This window comes from Coptis chinensis, chromosome 4 (assembly GCF_015680905.1).
Source record: "Coptis chinensis isolate HL-2020 chromosome 4, ASM1568090v1, whole genome shotgun sequence".
In the NCBI taxonomy this organism is placed as follows: Eukaryota; Viridiplantae; Streptophyta; class Magnoliopsida; order Ranunculales; family Ranunculaceae; genus Coptis; species Coptis chinensis.
Genome location: NC_141459.1, coordinates 16,993,110 through 16,999,723, shown reverse-complemented (window position 1 = coordinate 16,999,723; position 6,614 = coordinate 16,993,110). Strand labels below are relative to the sequence as shown.

General features: G+C 35.0%; 1 long non-coding RNA gene across 3 annotated transcripts; it reads left to right on the top strand.

Moving 5' to 3' along the window:
- Positions 1–3,117: 3,117 nt before the first annotated feature.
- On the top strand, positions 3,118–6,192 carry LOC147502224 (uncharacterized). 3 transcript variants are annotated; one of them, XR_015221620.1, is made up of 5 exons: positions 3,118–3,216; positions 3,330–3,471; positions 3,960–5,622; positions 5,735–5,853; positions 5,943–6,192. It is a non-coding gene; the product is annotated as an uncharacterized LOC147502224 (long non-coding RNA). The 3 variants fall into 3 exon arrangements; XR_015221619.1 differs by having other exon boundaries at positions 3,970–5,853; XR_015221618.1 differs by having other exon boundaries at positions 3,960–5,853.
- The last annotated feature ends 422 nt before the right edge of the window (positions 6,193–6,614 follow it).

Sequence of the window (6,614 nt, the reverse complement as noted above, 5' to 3'; positions counted from 1 at the left end):
CTTAGAACCATGCTTTCACTTACTTCACATTTTTAATCTAAATTTAAGTATAGTAAGATCCTCATTTTAAATCCAACAAACGTGAAAGCATCTCGGTTACATTCCACATCAAAGCATCAACTCATTACAATTAACCATCGCACCAATAAAATATATATATAAAAGGTACAAACCATTTCTACGTCATCACGCTCTTCCATTAAGACACCCATAAGAACAGGAAAGCCTGTGACCAGAAGTAAACCCAAGCATTACATTAAACAGTCATATCACATTAACATAAACAAGATATTAATAGCACTTTACCCATTGCCCCAAATGCGAGCTGAGCAGCGCGACTCTCAGCTACTATAGAGTATAGACTGAAGTTGAAACATAGCGTAACGTCTATCCTCTGCTAACACACCATTGCTTATACGATCAAGTAAACGTTCAACATAAATGTTCGACAAGTTATCAAGCAAATTAAAATTAGAATAAGAAGAAAAAATGCATGTTAGTTACATTGAAATATTTGGTTCGGTATTACCTGTCTTCACTTGAAGCAGAAATGTCATTCCTGAAAACAAGCCCTCCAAATATCTTATCAAATACTATTAATACTGAATAGTTGAGAATGCTCCCAGTGACCCACGTCAGTTTCTTTTTTTCCTCTGAGACTGATACATCAGATTTTACAATAATTCGGCATAAAAATGCAAAAAAAAATTCATCTCTTCAAACCCTCTCTCTCATTCTTCTTCCAAAATTAAACTAATGTCATCCTTCAAGCCCTCCATTCATCAAAAAAAAAAAAAAAAACCTAAAAAAAAAAAAAAAAAAGAAAGAAGAAATAGAGCAAAAGACTCTTCGTCAAAACCCCAGTCCAATCAATCCATCTGCATGACTGGAGCCAGTTGGGATATAAAGTAACCGGATCAGTTTGCGATGTCTCGGTGCGAGCCCAAAGAGAGAAATTAATGGAAGAGACCTCATCAGTGTTCAATGGGAATGGAGACATCTTGGTGAGTTTCACACTTACACTCAAATAACTTTTTATTTTCTTTATTTATTTATTTTTGGCCTAAAACAACAAATTAAATCAACAAAATTTATTTTCACAATTTGCCAGACCAATGATTTGTTTTTTTTTTTTTTTTTTTCACAATAAAGCGTTTTATGATATTTTGTTATTTTGAAACCCTATTTATTTTTGTGCGGGATTTTGTTAATGTGTTATTGATTGAACACGGATTAAAAGATATTTGATTGATTAAAAACGGATTAGAAGGAATGTGATAAGTAGATTTTCATTCTTCGTCAATTCCAACTTTCCTTTGTTAAAATTTGGGACTCATTTGATATTGTCAAGACTATTTTACATCTTTCATTTGTGATATATTTTTTAATAATTAATTTAAGTTAGTTGCCTCATCTTTCGGCTTCTATAAAACAAAGACAAATTTTGGAAAAATTTACTAGATAGCTAGAGAGAGAGAATGAGTGGAGAAAAAGGCGTTGTTACAGCACCTAGTTTACCACCTAAAGAGTTGCAATACATTTGTAACGATGGCAAACAGTGGCGGTGCAGAAGGTGGAAGCTTGAAGACAATGCATACTGTAAACAACACGCTTAATTACTTTGGCCGTCGTAGTGGTGGAAAGGGTAGTAAATTAGTAATAAAATCATAGGAACAAAAACTATGAAAGAAGAAAAAGGAAATAATGTTGTGAAAGAAAAACAGGATGAGGATTTGGAAGAAGAAGAAGAAGAACTCTTTCGGGTGAAAAAGAGGCGGATGAACGTTTGTAATGTGGATGGGGAGGAACCTTTATTTTCTCCAAAGTTTGATTTTCTACTTAAATTGATTCAAATTGAGGTTGAGAAACGTGATCTTCATGGTGCAAATGCTGTAAATATTGATTCTTTAACTAGGGTTTCAAGTAAGAAGAAATTGAGGGGTTCTAAAGGACTAGCTAAGTGCAATCGATGAATCAGAGAAATCGCATTAACTTGAAAATGATTTGGCTGGTTCTAAGACTAATGATGAAAAAAGTGGTGAAGAGGGACCGGGGAATTAGTGGAGAAAGTTGAGCGTGAGAGGAGGAAAAATCTGATCTAGGTCGTGGGCGTAAGATCGACTAGGTTTAAAACAGTTTGAAGGAACCTACTCCATCGGGGAGGTGTCACAAGGAAAAAACCAACTCTTGTAAGTGTTTTTCGTTTCTACTTCATGTAGATTCTAAACTAATAATCTGTTTTCATCAATAAAATGTATCATGTCCTTTCCTATTTTGTGTTTTGGATCGAATAAATTGTTGAATATAATATTTTTTTTGGGATGAATAGAAAGAGGATTATGGAGATTCTACTATGTGCCACCAATGTCAAAGAAATGATAAAGGGCCAGTTGTCCGATGCACGAAATGTAAAACAAAAAGATATTGCCATTCATGCTTAAAATGGCAAATCTTTTTGTGGTTGTTAAGTTATCCTTTTATGGTAGTGAGATTTTGTCCTTTTTAAGTTTTACTTGGATAACTGTTGTTTGATGAATTTGGGAACCTTTTTAATCCCATGTTATTGCAAAATTTCAACCTTAAATTAAAGGAAAATCATTGCTAAGATATTGGAAACAATGAAGCTTATTAGGTTTAATTTGAATATCATAAGTTTAACATCCCAAAACAATTGGAAAGAAGTATCTTCTAAGAGTAAGGCTTTCATTTACTCTTTCATGTTACATAAACTTAGAAAACGATATCTGCGACATATGCGTAATGGGAGAACAAGTGTAGGGCACTTTATGATGGTCAAGTAGAATCATGCTACGAGCCTATGAGACATAATTTTGTAAACTATTGTAACACTTGGTGTTATTTATCTATCGCTGATATTAAATGATTTTTACCGATCAATCAAAAGTAAGAAACAAATATTTCTAATGTACCACATTCGTTCGGCATTAGTAATCTCTATTTTATCACAAATGGCTACAATTTAATACCACATTTAGTTATACTTCATACTTTGTCCATGTGTTTCAATTTCGGACTAACTTTCGTAAGCCGCAAAAGAGTTCTATCCGAAAGTCTCGCTTTTTATGGTTATGCTTTCTCTTCACTTTATTGATTGTAGGTATCCACACCTGTCACACATGGAACTTTGAGTCTTGCCCAGTTTGTCACGGAAACTGCAATTACAAACAATGCTTGCGTACACATGGAAATTATAAGGTCTTTTTGAGCATGCGTAATTTATTTCTCTTAATCAATTTTCCCATTTTGACATTTTCTTCTTCATACTGCTGTAGTGATATCATGTACATTTCAAATGGTTTTTATTTCAGGAGAAACATAAGTCAGAAAGGAAGTTAAATAAAGATGGAGAACATAACTATTCCAAATACTTGGTGCATCTACTCCTTCCGGTCTTGAAACAAATTGATCAAGAACAAGTAATGGAAAAGGAGGTGGAAGCTAAGATTCAAGGTAACTTGCACAATATCTTACATAATTGACCAGTGTGGGACTAAATTTACTAACACGACCAAGTGTAACCGATACTTTAGCAAGCTTAAGTAGATCTTTTCCGTTGTTTAATATTATATTCCAACAATAGAACAGGTGTGTTTCTTTCTTCCGACACATTTTTTTTTTCTCTTTCAATTTCAATTAGGGTTTTTTTTTTTTTTTTTTTTTTTTTTTTTTTTTTTTTTTTCCGAAGGAATCCAATCCTCCTTTGATGATATTCTAATTAAGACTTTTCGTTGAGTTCTGCAACGAAAGTTCTGCGAAAATCCAAAATCTTCGTTGAAACTTTGGGCTGTCGAACGAAACTGGTGGTTCACATCTACTTGGCTGCTTGAGGACACTGTTCAGTTCTTTCCTCAAAAGTCAACACTAATATTTCTTTACATAATTGCTCACTCTTCTTTTTTCTTCTACACATCTCTCTCTCTCTCTCTCTCTCAATGGAGCACACAAAAGAAGCTGCACTATTAACAGAAATGAGGAAGTCACTAGAGCAGCTAGGCTCAACAACTGAGGTAAGTTTTTGTGTTTTGCTAAATACCCAAGTTATAAAATGTAGACACCCGTTATAGTTTTGATGTAATCAAGTGTATGGTGCTTTCACAAAACTATGGTGATGCCATGTTGACGAGATTTTTAGTAGCAAGGTCGATGAACCCAATGAAAGCAGCTAAGATGTTGGTTTCATGGAAGAAATGGAAGGAAGAGTTTGTACCATTGGGTTTTATTCTTGATTCTGAAGGGCCTGGTGAGTTAAAAGCTAAAAAAATTTATTTGCAGGGACCAACCCCAATTCAAGAGTAAGTATACCCTTTTTTCCCCCTGCCTATTATTGTCTGTGAATTTAGTAGTCCCCCTTTATGTTTGGGGGTGGTTTAACTTACCATGTTTTTCCTGCGTAAATTGGTTTGAAGTGCTAAATCGATAGCACATTGTTAAAATCGTCTTTTTAGACAACTCCATGTTGCTTGACTGTGAATATGAGGGACCTACTAAATTATGGAGATGAGGGTGTAGTTCAAAAAGCCCAGAAAGATGGTACTGAAGAGCCAGATTCCAAAAGGCCTCATCATCAATCAACAACATATGTGTCTTCCACAACAAACATAATGGCTCGAAGCTCACCCACTTCTCCCAATGAACATCCTGTAAGTGCCTTCTAATTAATAAATTAAAAAAACGTCCTTACCTTCTTCAGATAGCTTTCCATGCAATGCTGAGGCTAAGCTCTTGGCTCTAGCTCTTCGTGAATCAAGAGTATCTACCAAGGATTTCATTAAATCCAGAGTTGATGAATGATGGCAGAAAGAGCTTCTTCTACATATTTTCCAACATCTCCGTTCCCATAGTATGATTGATTGACTGCAAAAATGCAATTTAGTACATGCCCCTATTTAAAATTTTACTATGTAGTGAACTTTTGCGCATGATATTGATTCGAGTAGTTAATTGGAGTTTTGGAAATTAGTTTGATACCTTTAGTTTTAAGTACGATATGGTGTTAATTTGCAAAACAAAATTAACTTGCAGTAGAATTTTGACATTCCCACTGCCCACTTAGAGAATCCCTAAAAGGTGGTTTACAACCTTAAAAACCAAGGTCCGTGGTTTATATATTGTCATCATTTACTAGAACACCAACTGAGCTGTTGGCCGATCTTCAGCTCCCACGACTTCACAAGCCTGTTGCTTTTATACATGCAACTGTTTAAGATATACTCTCTCTCCTGGTGGCGACTTTTCTATTATTTGTTTCTTTTACCACGGATACAATCACCACCACGTCTAGCTAAACTTTCCCAGCTTCACACCATGAACAATAATGAGAAAGGGAAAAAGGGTAGAGTTTTTGTTATATTATGATGGGAATAGGTGCTGAAACCACAATTCTTTAGAGAAGTGTATCAGGATAGTCCAGATGTGTACTCTTCACAGTTTCCTCTTGCCCCACCGTTACCAAAATCACCTTCTGAGTCTTGGCTATGGTGTACCTTACCTTCTGTTTCCTCCAAGAATTCTGCTGCATTTCATTCTAGAAAACAGTGCTCTAAGCCTCCCTCTGTTGATCAAACATGGGAAACAATTGTTAAGACTTCCAATGTTTCAGAGGTAATATCATCACTACTTTATTTTTGTTCATGTACTAGGTATGTCGATAAGTAAGGCATCCTGTGAATCCTGGGATACTTATTTCGTCAATTCCTTTTGTTTATTTATTTAGGAGTCAATAACACCTCTACCACAACAATCATAAACCTAAAAGTGTAAGGTCTGTGATTACCTCCATGGACTCTCTCACATGCCTCAATCTTACAAGTGGAGTTGTCAATGAGTAAATAGGTAAATTTTGTTTTCGTCATTCTTATAGTTGTTCAAATTGATATTATGATATGAATATCCGCCTTACTCTGATTTCTTTTATCTAACAGGTGATAAGTTTCAGTTCTAATCTTCTCGAGATTGAAGTGTACAAGTTAGCCAATGTTGTTTATTATCTTTTTATACATCTCCTTGGTTGATAAATTCTCATGACAAGCCACTTTTTGTTGTTGTAGAAGTCACCGATTTACTGAAATTCAATTTTGGTGTTGGTGTCTGTAATAGTGTAATTACATTCATACATTGTAATTGAATCAGTTGCAACCATTACCGTAATAAAAAGAGGATGTTTCTGTCAAAGTAATGTACATATATATGTTCAACTCCATTCTGCAGCTAAGCCCCAGACTATATGCAACTCTAGCCGGATAGAAAAAAGAAAAGATTAGTATGGAATTTTCCAGATTCATATTGTTCATCCGGGGTTGCCAGTTGCCACGGTTGCAGCACCGATGGTGTATTAATACAATTTCTGAGTGGCATCATCTAAAGAAACAAGTCCATTGTTGATGGTTCAGCAAAATGTAAATTATTGCATCCACCATGAGTCGGGAACTAAAATTTTTTTTTTTATAAAATTGTAACAAATTTGATTTTAGTACTTTTTTGGTTTCCTCCCCCGCGTGCGCTTAATGTAGCCTAAATATCGTTGGGGAGATTCTGGACTGATTTCTTAAATTGCTCGCATAGCCCCCAAAAAGGAGTTGTAGTTACACGTTCAA